This window comes from Asparagus officinalis, chromosome 6, assembly GCF_001876935.1.
Source record: "Asparagus officinalis chromosome 6, Aspof.V1, whole genome shotgun sequence".
Classification (NCBI taxonomy): domain Eukaryota; kingdom Viridiplantae; phylum Streptophyta; class Magnoliopsida; order Asparagales; family Asparagaceae; genus Asparagus; species Asparagus officinalis.
In genome coordinates, this window is record NC_033799.1 from 46,259,204 (window position 1) to 46,274,940 (window position 15,737).

Here is a 15,737-nt window from a genome sequence, read left to right on the forward strand (position 1 = left end):
CGAAACAACACTTGTCATCCCCACAAAGACAGGGGGTGAAAAGGAAGTTGTCTACGGTAAAGGGAAGGAGTTTTTGGTACCAGACCATTTCTTGAGAGAAGATGACGATGATGATAAACCTGCTCCTCATTTGTTCAGATATGGCTCAAAAGCGCGTAATCTCATGGAAAAATACAGATATGACCTTACACCCAGTGAAGGTCTTTGTTTTGGTCGAGGTCCACGAGTTCCGTCTCGTATGGCCTATGTACCAAAGGGAAAACCAGATAATTATTATAGCTACAGAAGGGGTTTAGGCTATGTCTCCTCGTCCGATGATGAGTGTTGCTGGCAAATCATCGACCAAATAGCTAATAAGGGTAAAGACGAACATTCCTCCGACTCTTCAGCCTGGGATTCTGACGTTAGTATTGGGGAAATGTTCAAAGGACTAATGTCAAACATGGCTATGATCGACTCCGTCACAATTAAGGAAGATGATCAAATGCCAACTTGGGAAGACCCTTAGGTTCATCACTGAATATGCAGTACAGTGATATGTTTGAACAAAGGGAACCCCTACTAAGGACCAAGTAATCTAGGTGAATATGGGTAACGAGGATAATCCGAAGCCGATATTCATTAGCGACAGCCTCCTGCCAAATGAGAAAGAAGAGTTGATTGCCCTTATTAGAGAGTACATCGATGTTTTTGCCTGGAACTACGAGGATATGTCAGGACTCAATCCAAATGTGGCAATACACCGCCTCAACATTAAGCCAGATGTCAAGCTTGTTAAGCAACAACAAAGGAGGTTTCATTCGCAAATTATAGAGGCAATTGAATCCGGTTAAATAACTTATTGACTCAGGATTCATCATAGAGGAGCAACACCCTGAATGGCTTACCAATATTGTCCCGGTCCTTAAGAAGAATGGGAAAATCAGAATCTATATCGACTTCAAAGATCTTAACACCACCTGCCCGAAAGACGATTTCCCTCTTCCCATCACGAATGTTATCATTGACAACACGTGCGGATTCGAGAGAATGTCCTTCATGGACAGATTTTCTGGTTATAATCAGATAAAGATACACCCAGATGATAAAAAACATACCGTGTTCAGAACACCCCTCGGTGTTTTCTGCTACACGGTTATGCCCTCCAGCTTAAAGAATGCAGGTGCCATATATCAGAGAGCCATGTCAAAGATTTTTTAGGAGCATCTCCGGAAGACTGTCGAATGTTACATGGATGATCTAGTCGTGAAAAACCGTGACAAGAATGATCACATCAAATACCTGAAAACAATGTTCGACTTAATGCGGACTCATCAGTTGAAGATGAATCCTACCAAATCTTTCCTCAGAATGTCACACGGCAAATTCCTTGGATTCGTTGTCACCACCAAGGGTATCCACATTGACCCCGATAAGGTGAAGGCAATTAATGAATTGCAACCCCCGAGAAACCTTAAAGAACTCAGAGGGTTACAAGGGCGGTTGTTGTATATCCGTCGGTTCATTTCGAACCTTTTAGGAAAGTGTCAGTCATTCTCCAGACTCACAAAGAAGGGTGTATCATTCATATGGGACGACGCTTGTTAAAAAGCATTCGATAATATTAAAAATATCTCTCGAAACCCTCTGTACTCGTTGCACCGAAATCAAGCAAACCGTTCTTGATTTATGTCAAGGTGACGAGCCACTCGTTAAGTGCATTACTTGCACAAGACGATGATAACGGTCACGAACAGGCTGTATATTACCTAAGCCGGACCCTTGTGGGTGCCAAATCTCGGTACCCAATGATCGAAAGGGAGTGTCTCGCCTTGGTGTTCGCTATTCAAAAGATGCGACACTACTTGGTCGGACAGACTATTTACGTCATTTCCAATGTTAACCCAGTCCGAGTATTCATGATGCAACCAACTTTCATGAATTGGCGGTTAGCAAAATGGGCTCTGCTGCTGTCCCAATATGATCTGCACTTTAAACAATAGAAGTCGGTTAAAGGACAGTTATTTGCGATCTTCTAGCGGCTAACCCAACTACGGATATCGCCCAGATATACGATGATTTGCCAGATGAAACCCATGATGTCAACGTAACTTCCCATCAACAAGTATGACATTTATACTTCGACGGGGCTTCTCGAGCAGCTAACGTAGCAAGTACTCCCGGATGTTCTAAGATCTCCTCTGGAGTTGGAGTTGTTTTAGTTCCCCCCGGAAAACATGTGATGCCTCGAGCCTACTCTCTAACCGAGCCGTGCTCGAATAATGTAGCTGAATATAACGCGCTACTCATTGGACTCAGTTTCGCTAAAGAGCTGGGGGTTGGGTATCTCGAAGCTTTCGGCGATTCCAAACTCATAGTTAAGCAAGTTCAGGGAGTATATAAGGTCAGAAATCAGGATTTGATACCATACCATAGGGTGGCCATTGAGATGGTAGAATAGTTTGAAGGATTCTTCATCGAGTACATTCCACGTTTACAGAATGCATACGCAGATGCGCTGACAGCATTAGTAATGTCCCTGGCGCAGCCTCCCAAAACGTAATAGTTTGTTACGGTAAGAACTCACCGGCTCTTTGTGCCAAACTACGATATAGACAACGGAGAGGAGGATACTAAATAAGTGCATTCAACCCAAGTTGAGTTCGAACCCTAAGACTAGCGCTTTTCCATCATAGACTATATCCTACACGGGATTTTACCGGAAGACGCGAATGAAAGAGACTCAATCCGACGGAGAGCACCGAGGTTCTATTATAACACAGAGAGTCGAACGCTATATCGTTGGGGGTACGATGATTTGCTACTACGTTGCTTATTGACTAAAGAAGCGGAAGAGGTCCTTAAGGAGACACACGAAGGAGTTTATGGTGCACACTAACCCGGCCCCAAACTTTATGACCGCATCAGAAGGATGGGATATTTCTGGCCCATCATGATCAAAGACGCAGTCGCGCACGCCCGAAAGTGTCATGCATGTCAAGTACACACGAATTATATGCACCAACCCCCTGAGCATCTTCACCCTTTGGCTACATCATGGCCTTTTGAAACTTGGGGAATGGATATTGTTGGTCTTATTTTTCCCCCGTCGATCAAAGGCGACTGATAATCATATTTTATTACAATTTTATACCCTCATTATCCATTTTATATGAATAAATATGCCACTAATAATTGTTTAAATGCAGGTTAATGAAGAATGTGACGACAGCAGGGTCCTTTCTGAATTGTAAAATCCAACCTACGAAACACGTACTCTACGGACCCTGCTGTCGTCACATTCTTATTCATGAATTTCTGTACCCTCCTGAGGAACTCCGCCGCATCAGCTGCAAGGAAACCAAACGTATCGAAAGCGAACGGGATGAAGTTGTGGTGGTTGTCCTTACAAGCTTGATCATGTTTGTCCACCTTTGCCTCTGCTGCTCTATCCGCTGCATACCCAACCTTGAACTCTCCATTACAAAACCCCACCAACGGAGACACCCCTGTGAGATCAACACAAGCGTGCTTCTCCCCGCTCCAATTGTAGACAAGAACGTCTGCCGGCCTTAGAGTAGATCTAGCCTCTCTAGGAGGAGTGAGGAAGTTAACCGGCACTTCCTTCTTTGATGGGATCCCTACTCTTTGGAGGATATCATACAAGACATCTCTGACTAAGTCGTTCCTGTACTTTAACCCTGGCTACTTCTGACAGTGGATGGCATGCTCTCCAAAAGCATCCATCTGCGTTCTACGACAAACTGGGCACATTGTCCCCTCCACGAACAAAGGAACCAACAACCTGTACCTGAGGATGGCTTGGTACTCCCCCGGAGTCATACGCTGCCCCAATCCCTCAATAGGCGTGGCCAACAAGAAATCTTAGGCATGCTTTGCCCGCAGACACTTAACAATCGCAACCTGCCTCTCTGAAAGGTCAAACTCCGTCGATAGATCTCTACAAACACCACCATAAAAGATGTCTGCCAAGTAATGCATTGGTTTTGGGGGGACAGACCCTTTAGTGGTGATTTGAAGAAGGTCAACCTCAGGTAGCTTGGCTTGAAGAAAGGCCCGGGCGGAAGTAAAATGCCCACCTAAAGAAACCTCACCACAACCTCTTAAAATGTGGTCTTGGAGCTCGATGGAGTGAATTCGAGAGGCCACAAAAGAAAACTGTATGGCATTGGCCGCTGCATAGACCCCCAACCCGCCCGCCTTGATAGGTAAAGAGGCCAGCCTTCATTGTAGATCCCCGAACCTTAGGCCTTCGGATGTGACAATACTCTTGACTGACCTTCGAAGCGCAATATCAAACTTAGTCGCCGCCTGAGCAAAGAGCTATGGCGGGTAAGTCCTCAAGGCAAAATACAACTTGGACAAACCCGCACACACCCTTTAAAGGATGAGCTCGCACTGTGGATCCCTAAGTTGGTCCAACGCTTCCGTTAACTGAGTCGCCTTTGCCACCCTCTTCGCTGCTAACGCACCCACAAACCCCTCATCCATGCTAACAGCTCCACCTAAAAGCCTTACTCTATCGCGAGGCCGACTGATATCCAAGGGAAAAAGCCCCACCAGCAAACTCCTAGGATCCGGTGAGGGCCAGAAAAGTTCAGTTTTGGTGACATTGAGGTCCAGCCCGAGCCTTGGTCCTTCAGTCTCGATCACCTTATATGCCTTAGCAATCTCTAAAGTATCCCTGACCAAGAACCCATCGTCCAAGTACCAAGCATGAAGAGCCAACTTGCACTCTTCCTGCACTCACAGAATCAAAGGGTGAAGCGTGAGCGCAAACAACAGAGGCCCTAACGGATCCCCTTGCTGAATCCCTCGAGCCGACCAAATGAAATCCACCCCCAAATACAGTCTAGCGGGCTGCACATATAGAAATTCCACCCAAGGAGAGATCGCCGAACACTTAAGGCGCACTTCTTGCAACATACTACTCCTGTCGACCAAATTAAATGCATTCCGAAAGTCGACCAAAAGCATGGAGAGCGAGTCCTCCGCATGGTGAACATCAACGAACCTATTAACTGCATGCAAAACTGCTTCTGCCCCTCCTGAGACTCACACCCCAAACTAAAAATCTCCCAAATAACTCGCCATGTCCTTCCCCACCTTCTTCATGGCCACTTTAGAGACGAGACGCCTCCAAATGGTACCTAACGCAATCGGTCTTATGCCCCCATCACTCTTCAACAACGGAGTGAGGGGAGCACTAGCAATAAACTCCGCCAAGGAGGCCGGACAACGCCCTTGCAACCACAAATTAACCACTGGAGTGAGAGCCACGAGAAGGTCGTTAGCAATAGTGGACTCCGGACCACAAAGTGCATCTAATAAATGCTGGGCTCGAAGGCCATCACGGCCACAAGAGGTCCCCTTAGGGAAGGACCGTATGCAATGGAGAACCTCCCCGCAGTCCACTAAGAATGGCTCTTGGTCATACCCAAAAGCTGGCAACACCGGAGGAGGCGCCGAAGGGTGCTTGTCCTCAAGGGACTGACGCGTCTGCGGAGTGTCTGGTGCAACTCCCGAGGACGTGAGGACCTTCATGGCCGCTGAATAGTGCCCGTCCGATATCTTCCTCAAACACTGTTTAACATTGTTAGCAGTTGGGCAAGCACCAAGATCGTCAAGTCGAGCAGAGGGGGGAGAAGGGAGCTCTCTGAACATGTTGTCAAGGAGTTTTTGGGGGCCTCCAACCTCACCCCAGGTGGACAATGCCTCCAAAATATGTCGTTGTTGAAGAGCCTTTCTGTTTCCTGATCTCGAACTCTTACGATCATGGGTTTTAATAACTCTTAAAGTGCAACACGGCAAGATCAAAAGCCGTACCCAAGCGTCACAAGATCACGGGTTGGAGGACACCCCAAAGAGCGAGGCTTTGAGGGCAGCCGAGAACGCCAACCTACAAGATGGGGGAACACTTTTAACCGTTCGAAAACCCCAATTAAACACCCTTTCAACTGTACTACTGTCGAGCTTACAATGCTGTGGACCTAAGGAGGGGATAGGTGACACAGATTCGAGGATAGGAGGGGCGCAAGGCCGAGTGATACCCACAATGACACACCCCGCATTGCCCTCGTCGTCCTCTGAAGGTGGTGGAACAGATAGTCCCCTGTCATGCTTACAATGTTTACTTAGAGCGTGGATCCTCAAGCACGTACCACACATCCATTGCCCCATAGCACTCAGGGTGGACTCAAATGCGTTAAAAATGGTAATGTCACGGCTTAAAAGCCCCTTGCATTCCTCAACCTTAGACTCCAAATTGAGATGGTGTTTGCATAAGTGAACAACCAAATACCCAGGGGTGAGCCCTCTACCCTCAGCACCCCCCGTCGCACAACCGTCAAGTCCCTTGAGAGGGCTGCGAACAAACAACTTAGGTGGCGCCAAAGGAGGGGCTACGAACCGAACTGATTCCTCCACCTGACCAGGGTCTCGAGTTAACTTATCCGCCATTTGGACCAACCCAAGGGCTGAACTGTGGCCCTCCTTCTGAGGTAAAGACATGATCAACACCCCCTCGGAGATGGGACTCATGCTGGCCAAGCCCTGGCTCGCATCCACCGAAGCACCTCTCTCAGAGCAATCATCGGACACCTGGTGTGCAGGTGGAGAAATGCCCACCATACCCACCTGCACGCTAAGGGAGGAATCCCCAGCTGCCATGGCCATGAGCTTGGAAGTAATCAACAAGAACTTGAAAAGCCCAAATTCAATAATGCCAAAATCAACAAGAAATTGCAAAAAGAAAACGCATCAACAAGAAGTTGAGACCTAGGGCATCAACAACCTCCGCATCAAAAAATTAACCGACTTGCATCAACAAGAAGTTGATTTCCAACATATGCCCAGCAGCCCTTTCCGATATCAGTCCTTTTCTAATTTGCTCTTTTATTTTTATTTTAGTAATTTCTTTATTATTTCTTATTAGTTAGATTTACATTCATGCTTGTAGTGTAGATTTATTTTCTTGTCTTTTTATTTCTTTTTGCACTTTAATTTGTAGAGTAGATTTATTTTCTTGTATTTAGTTTTTGCAATTTATTTTGTAGTTTAGATTTTAATTCTTTGTAGTTAGATTTATTTCTTGTTCATAGTTTAGATTTTTCTTTTTGTAATTAGTTATTTTTCTTCTTGCTTTTATTTCTTAAGATATGAAATTAATTCTTGTAGGAATCTTAGAATTGTATGAAACTAGTCTAATTTTCTTTATATTGTATGAATTATTCTCTTTCACTTAAAATATTCATGTTTAGGATAATCAACTAGAAAACTAATTGGTAGAAGAAGAATTTGATAATCTATACTTATCTTAAATGGTTTGATAGGTTATGCTTATGAATTCTAGGATTACTATCTTGTTGTTGTTCTTATCATGAATAGTAATTTTAACTTAGATGATAATTTGATAGGTTATACTTTCCTTAAATGGTTTGATAGTATATGCTTAATAAATCTAAGTTGAACTATGATAAAAAGAGAATAGTTTGTATTTTGTAATTGAGATTAGCTAGTGGATTAAATTCTAGATTTCTCATATCTTTAATTGAATCCTCCATCTTGACTTTCTTGAATTTTCTTTTCATTTTTGATTTTATTTCTTGATTTTATTCATTCTTCTTTCTTGCCTTGCGATTTTATTTATTCTTTGATTCTTTCTTCTCTTCTCTAAAATTCAATTTATTGTCACTTGCATATATTCAAAACAATCACTTATCATATCTCTCCATAATCACACTTATTCTTTAATCCTATTTTTGTCATGCACAAAACATAAGAACCAAGTCTAATAATCTCTTAAAATCACCTTCCTCGTGGGGTCGATAACTTTTTATACTATAACTTAATCAATTGTGCACTTGCAATTTTGGTACATAATTATGCCGCATCAGCGACCGATTCATCTTAGCGATTACCGATTACTTCTCTAAATGGGCTGAAGCGATTCCGCTCAGAGAAGTTAAGACGAGCAATATCGTGGCATTCATCAAGCACCATATTATTTACCAGTATGGTGTCCCAAGACGAATCATATATGACAATGGTCCTCGGTTTGTCAGTAATGCCTTCATCAAGTTTTGCGAGAAGTTCAAAATTCAAGATGTCTCGTCGACAGCTTACAATCCCACATCAAATGGATTAGCTGAAGCCTTTAACAAGACTATCATAAAACTTTTATCGAAACTCGTAAAGACTAATAAACAAGATTGGGATGATAAACTCGGTGAAGCTCTATAGGCCTATCGCACCACAGTTAGCACGTCTACTGGAGCAACCCCGTATTATATTGTATACGGGTATGAATCGGTTCTTCCATTGGAAATCCAAATCCCATCTCTTCGGACCGTTCTTGCAACGGAGATTACGATCGAAGAACAACATCAGAGATGTCTCGAAGAACTCAAAATGCTCAACGAAAAGCGCTTGGAAGCTCAACAGCACATTGAGTTCTACCAAGCCAGAATTTCTCGAACTTTTGATAAAAATGTTTAACAAAGGAGTTTTAAAGAAGGAGACTTGGTCTTAGCTGTCTCACGGCCAATGATCCTTAATTCCAAGAAGAAAGACAAGTTTGAACCCAAATGGGAAGGACCGTTTGTGGTAGAAATAGTCTATTCAAATGGCGCATATCGCCTTATTACCAAGGAAGGCGCCCAGCTTATGATGCCACTAAATAGGAAATTCCTAAAAAAATACTACCATTGGTATATTCAGAATAACTCGTGTATCGGGAAGTTCCCAGAAGAATACTACATGTGGTATTCTTAGGGATAACCCAGTTACTACAAAAGTGATAAATAAGAAATCCATACTTGAATTCTGAATGTCCTCAAGGTTGAAGAGTACCTCATTGTAGAGATCCAATTCACCAACTCTCATGAATACTTTTGCTGAGACGAGATTCGATCATCTTGATAAATCAATCTTTCCTCACAAAATCCCCTACTGATCAATTCAGTTGACAGTAGGTCCACTAAAATTCCTATCAGTTAAATCTTTTCAAACTCTTGCTGTGTTTATACACTTAACACTCACGTTGTTAAAATACTAACACGACACTTAAAATTTCTATCCGCCAATCTTTGAAAATTTTCAAACTTGGCATGTTAAGTCTTAATCACTTAACATCAAAATCCTCCATCGAGTGGCTAGTACAAGTCGGCATTTTCACTGCTATATGTATTCCACTCCTACTCTTTCTTGGTCAAACCTATAAAAGTTAGGGCCAAAGCCAGAATCCCTTCTCGATTCCTTCCATGAACAAGAGGTCTACTTTCAATTTGAGCAATCAAACCTATAAAAGTTAGGATTGCCTCCAACCCCACTTGGTCAAACCTACAGATAGTTAGGACCAAGATCGGAATGCCCCTTTCGATAAACGAAAGGCTTCCGCCTTTTCATATTTAGCCAAACCTGTAAAAGTTAGGGCCGAAATCAAAATTTCACCTTGATAAATGAGGAACTCTTTTTTTAGATTAAACAACCAATCCTATAAAAGTTAGGGTTGCTTGAATCTTCCTGATTCTCGGAGTGGAGATCCCACTCTTAGTTTCACCTTTTCGGATTCTTGGGGTGGAGATCCCACTTTGAGTTTTCTTTGTAACTGGAGATAGAATATAAAATTTCTTCTCTTCAGTTTTGGGAGATAGAATATAAAATTCCTCCTCTCCCGTTTTGGGTTTGTATTCACCTTAAAGAAGACCTGGGGACAGAATATAAAATTCTTCCTCTCCAGTATCGGGTTTATCCCTCCCCTAAGAAAAGACACAATTCTTGACTTCAAATCCGTGCAATTCATACACGGGGGATTTTATCTTGATTCCTAACTAGAGATAAGTCTACGTCTAATACATGTTGCCGGTTTAGTCTTTCACCGAGTGAAAAAGATACCAGAATACAAGTCTGTGGAATTTTATTCCGAAGCCTAAGTAGGGATAAGTCAGCGCTTAACACGTGCTGCTGGATAGTGCATTCCCGTATAAATGACAAAATCTACGTATTCAATATCATAGCACTAAGAGAGTTAACTCCCTTAGCATAACGTTACATGCAGAACGAACTTAAACAATCTACATGCAAGCCCGATTCAAACGATAATCGGTAAAGACATGTTAAATCCGTTGAGGACTGAGGATTTGCTAAAAATCCTAAGTCTACGTCTAACACACATTACCGATTTAGTCTTTTACCGAGTGAAAAAGACACCAGAATACAAGTCTAGGGAATTTTATCCTAAAGCCTAAGTAGGGATATGTCAATTCCCGTGAGAAAGATGAAGCCTACGTATTCAACATCGTAGCACTAAAAGAGTTAACTCTTTTAGTATAACGTTACATGCGGAACGGACCTAAACAATCTGCATGCTAGCCCGACTCAAATGGTAGTCGGTAAAGGCTTATCAAATCCGTTAATGACTGAGGGTTTGCCAAAAATCCTATTATGGTTGATTATTCCAAACAGAATGAGACATCATAATAAAAGAGACTTAGTGAATGAAAAGGAAATATTTTCTATTAATGAAAATTGAGTTTGTAGGTACAAAAGTCACAATCAATCTACATGAAGCTTATGGCTAAGAACTTGTTGCTCTAACTTAGACAATTCTACAGTATAAGCTTGCTCAAGCTCGCCCTGTAGTGTGGTCTTCATGGAGTCCTCGTCGGGGCCAATATCCGCGCAGCCTCTGCCTTCATCGCGGCTAACTTCTCTTTGGAAAGTTCTAGTTGTTTGGACACTGTATCTTCAGCACCCTCAGCATGGGCCTTTGTCATTTTCAAAACGGTCTGAGCATCCTTGGCTGCCTTAAGTTCTAATTCAAGTCTCTTTATCGTCGCAACACCTGATGCGAGAGAAGAGCCAATGACGCGAAGGGCTGCCAATTTATCATTAAAAACGACCTCCGTCTGATGAACACGGCCCTTTTGCTCTTGAATCTTAAAATTGGCAGATATTTGAGCCCCGCGCCACGCCTGTAGCCTAGTCTCCATCTGAGCAGCCACATATAAAGGAGCACCGGCAACCTGGAATTCCTTCAACCTTTGAAACTCACGCTCGAGGCGGTCTAAGTCTACAGCAATAGCATCTGCCAGATCCGAATGTCCTTGATTTCTTATGAAGGCCACTTGGTTATCAAGATAGGTTTTGAAGAGACCAGGAGAAAGTCCTTTGTTGATAAGCTTGTCAATCATACCATTCACGAATGAGAAGAAAGAAGTAATTTCCAAATGAATAAGGACTTTATCCGGGTCATCATCAGATAGCAAAGCCTTGACTATGTCATTGAGCCGAGAAGACGGCCCTACAAGGAAAAGAGGATATAAATATCTTTGAAATCTTAGCCAAAGTTCTAAATCGGTATCGGCGTAAAATTTTTTTTATCAAAGTTGACTAATGCTTTCTCAAGTTGACGCCCCGCGCTCGGTTCCGCTTGCACGGCCTCACGAACTGTGAGGGTTGTTGTCGATGTCGCAGCCGTTGACGTACCAACCTCGTTAGTTAGTCTCACGGCTTGCTCAACAGGGCTAGTCCCCGCAGCTGCAGCAGTCATCTCAGTCATTGGGATTGTGAACTGAGTTTGAGCGACTGACGACTATGTTTCTATGATAGTTCCTACCAACAGTAAGAAACCAAGAACCTCAGGATTGTCAGATATCTCAACAATAGTAGCTGCGTCAGTCTCAACGACTGGTCCTACGTATAACTCCCCTACGGTTAAGTAAGACCGATAAGTGAATAACTTTCACAAAGGGATAAAATTCATACCGGTAGAGGAACCAGCCTCAATGATTGGTTCGACAGCCTCATGATGAGTTTGTTTTGACAACATATCGTCGAACAACCTGTCACCAGATCCCGAAGGATCTTGTACAAGATCAGATGAAGGTGTGTCGGCTGCGTTATGAAAGGTTTTTTTATCACTTAAACCTTCCATCGAAATATCTACAGGAAAGCCTAAGTGTTAAGACATGAAAAGAGAAGTTGAGAATTAACAATGAATGGGAATTAAGCTTACCACCGGTGGAAACGGTAGGCTCTGCGATCCCGACATCCGCACTCGCCCCTTGTAGCTTTTCTAAAAGAGCTAGAAGCATGTAAACAATTAGGGGAGGGACGGACTCTGAGTTGTTTAATACCCGATATTGCCATCTGAAAGGTGTACTACTGATAATAGATGTACCTGGGCTAGCGATCATTGTATACAAACCAGATTCTACAACGACACCTTTGCCGGTTTCAAGGGCCGCATCTGTTTCAACACCTGCCGGATCCTCGGCCACAGCCTCATCTGCTTGTGGCACGAAGCTGGATCCTTTGAAAAAATCTAAGTCGGGAGAAGGAGGGTTTTACGTTATTGCATATTCTTCATGACCCCCTAGAATATAAAATTTGCTAAGTCTAAAGCTTGGTAGATGGAAGGACTAAAAAGATAACAAGAGTTGAAACATTATCTAAAGCTTGGTAGTCATCTTCAGTCGTTTTGCAGGTCGAGCCTCTTTGAGATCCACAGGTCTATCCTGTGTTGATGTGACACGCGGCTCAATTTGCAATCCAGTTTGAGTGGTGGCCCGAGGTCGGGCACGAGTGACAAGGTTACTTCTCCCCTCTTCTTCCTCGGAACCTACATCTGAAAGTTCAACCATCATTCTATTATAAGTGGGCAAAAATTTTCACTTCTTTCGAGCATTAAATCGACGAGCTCGATAAGCGATCGATAGATCCTATAGCTCTTTATAAAAATACTCAGACAAACCTATCGCATGTTCCTCGAAATCACTGTTAATCTCCATACCCCCACCAGCAGTGACTTCATCCTCTTCGGAACTCTCTTCATCGGAAGCGAACGAATCCTCTTCTACCTCCTCCATTTTCTGCTTCCCTTTGCCTGAGGGACCAGTGAGCTTATTGTCGCATCTCCTTCGTTCCTGCATGCTTTCTCGGACCATCCTCTCAGTAATACGCGATGCAACTTCAGCCATCAACTCCTTAATTTACCTTAGAGGGATGGACTCATTAGCTACCATAAGCCACTTGCAACATAAATATGTCAACTCTAAGTGGCGTTTATTATTCGGAAGACTGAACTTGGCGCCAGTACATCTCGTCACATTCCACAGCCAAGCTCGAGCGCCATCTACTAGTCCGCAACGAGTATGAAACTCTTGGTTCGGATTCCTAATGTATAATTGGTCGTATCCAAATTGACGGGCGAACCGACACAGCAAATAAGGCTCTAAATAGCAGAGTTCCTTCACTTGAAAAACGAGATAACCTGGCCTTATGTTCATCAGCCATCTGAAACAGCCAACATCGAGAGAAGTCCGACTTGTTCCCAACGCTTCTATGTCGGTTAGCGACCCACTATATCGGCGTGCAAATCGAGGGAAGCATGGATTGAACACCCAACCCTTGTGAATATGCAAGCTCTTCCTAATGTCCGAGAGGTCCCGAGCTTTCCATTTGCACTCCTCGAGTAATTATAGTAAAGGAGTGGATATATCTGCATTAGTTGGGGCTGACATCAGATCGGGGCGATGAAGAACCAGTCACCCCATCAGATAGGTGTAAGGGAGCTCCGCCTTCGCCATAGGAATCTTATTAGATGGAATCTCTCCGTTTGAGTAAAGCCGTGACCACTTGACGAAGCCCACGATGCATGTCGACAACCATTGCTGGCAGAAGAGATAAGCTCTTTCCGTAGGCAAGCTGGACAGTAGGGAATAATACCTCTATCGGCAAAGCGTCTAAGGTCTGATATGACACCACGAACTTCTTCAACCAAAGTGTGATGTAACCGGCCAACAAAGTCTTGGGGTGAATAGACTTTTCCGCATACCATAAGAAAGTCTTAAACTTAGTCCCTGCTGAGAATCTACCTTGGGCACTCACAATAGTGTAGGATTGGGCATCACATTTCTCAATCAGCTTATTGATCTACGAAGGAGTTAGCGGTTTTAGCTCACAAATTGCTTCGTCGGATTTTTCCAAATTCTTGAATAGATAACCCGAGAATTGCTTCAGGCTTATTTGAGGAGACTTCTTCCTCGCAATTGGACTGGTTCCGGGTACGGCTATCTGATAATGACACGTAAGTTCCCATAACGTGTCGTATCGAGCAGACTTGTGGGTTTTCAAGTGAAGTAGCTCCCGCTTGGAGGGAAAATATTCCTGATACGACATGTCTCCCATTTGTAGTCCAGAGACTTTGTGCATCTCATGGAAAGGTAGTCCCAATTCTCCATTCCGGGTAAGGAAAGTGTTGGTATCCGGGTTGTATAGCTCTATTAATCTAGTGAAGTGGATAACGCTCACCGGCAATCCGTATTGGGGCATGAATAGCTTCATACAATCCAATCACCTTCAACTCATCACCCCATCGATGGAGGACATAACCTGTCATCTTACCCCACCATAACTTATCTGAAGAATGAGACCAGCCATGGCATCTATAATTTTTGACAAGTAGTTCTCGCCCTAGCATGACAAGGCGGTTCTTTACTGTGCGAGCCACTATAGGTAGCTCCCCTTTAGGCGGATCCTCTAATCCATCACACCGGGGTGTAATCCTATGATATGTTTTCTACCACTAGAACCCGGGACTGAATGACTGGTGACATATCCGCAATGAACGTCACTTAGAGTGAATGACTGGTTGGGTAAGGAATATGAACTGGACCACTTCTTTTCAAATTGAGACCCTAAACTGAATTTGGGGGTTTTGATTTCACTCTAACCCGACAACCTCCGACGGGTACACGAGGTTAAACTGATTCCCGAAACTCCCAGGAGTATACGAGTATAACCTGGTCCTCCTCGCTCTAACGCCTTAAGAGCATAAACTGTGTAGACGCCGGTCAACACGTTGCAATGAAAGTCAACGTCGATCAACGCGTTGCGATGAAAGTCAACACCGGTCAACACGTAAGCCCTAAATCAACGCCGGTCAACGCGTAGTCATTAGTCAACGCCGGTTAATGCGCTGTGATGAAGATCGATACTTCAACAGTTTTCGCTGAAACAAGAATTGAATTAATCCTAGTTCAAGAGATATGAATTCCCGACGAAAGGTAATCAGTCCAACGTCGACCCAACGATATGAGCTAAGTTCAGAAACCAATACGTTAGTTTCAATTCGAGACTTTGACAACGGTCAGACGATAAACGCAGCACCGAAAAAATTTTAGCTATTCGACAAAATACTGAATAGACTGAAAAGCGGATAAGTCAAGAACTGGAGCCAACTATAGGTTCTTTGACCGATTGAAGGTGGGAGACTATCACATCTAAAGCATTTCAGACTCCTCTATAAAAGAATAAAGCTAAAACACTTTGGAGGGAGTATCTGTAGGCGTGTAAAAAACTTATAGGTTCCCGCATGTAGCTTGAAACGAAGAGAATACGATGAACGTCATCATCCGAGTCAAGAAGAATTACCCAAGTGACCACCACGCTTGCCGGTTAGCTCCAAGTAACCACCGCGCTTGTCGGTCAGCTCCAAGTGCCCGCTATGCTGGTCAGCCAGCTTCAAGTGCCGTAAAGAAGCTAACGAGCGTAGGAAGCAAGTTAGCAAAGCGTACAAATCAACAAGACAACCAAATACGCAAAACGGTGGAGAATACAAGTCCGAAAAAGTCGGGAAACATCGAAAAGCGAAGAGAAAGAGAGAGAGCCTCGGAACCCGCGTGGGGGCGCGGGTCGCCACTTGGTGACCCACGCGCACGCGGGTCACCAAGAGG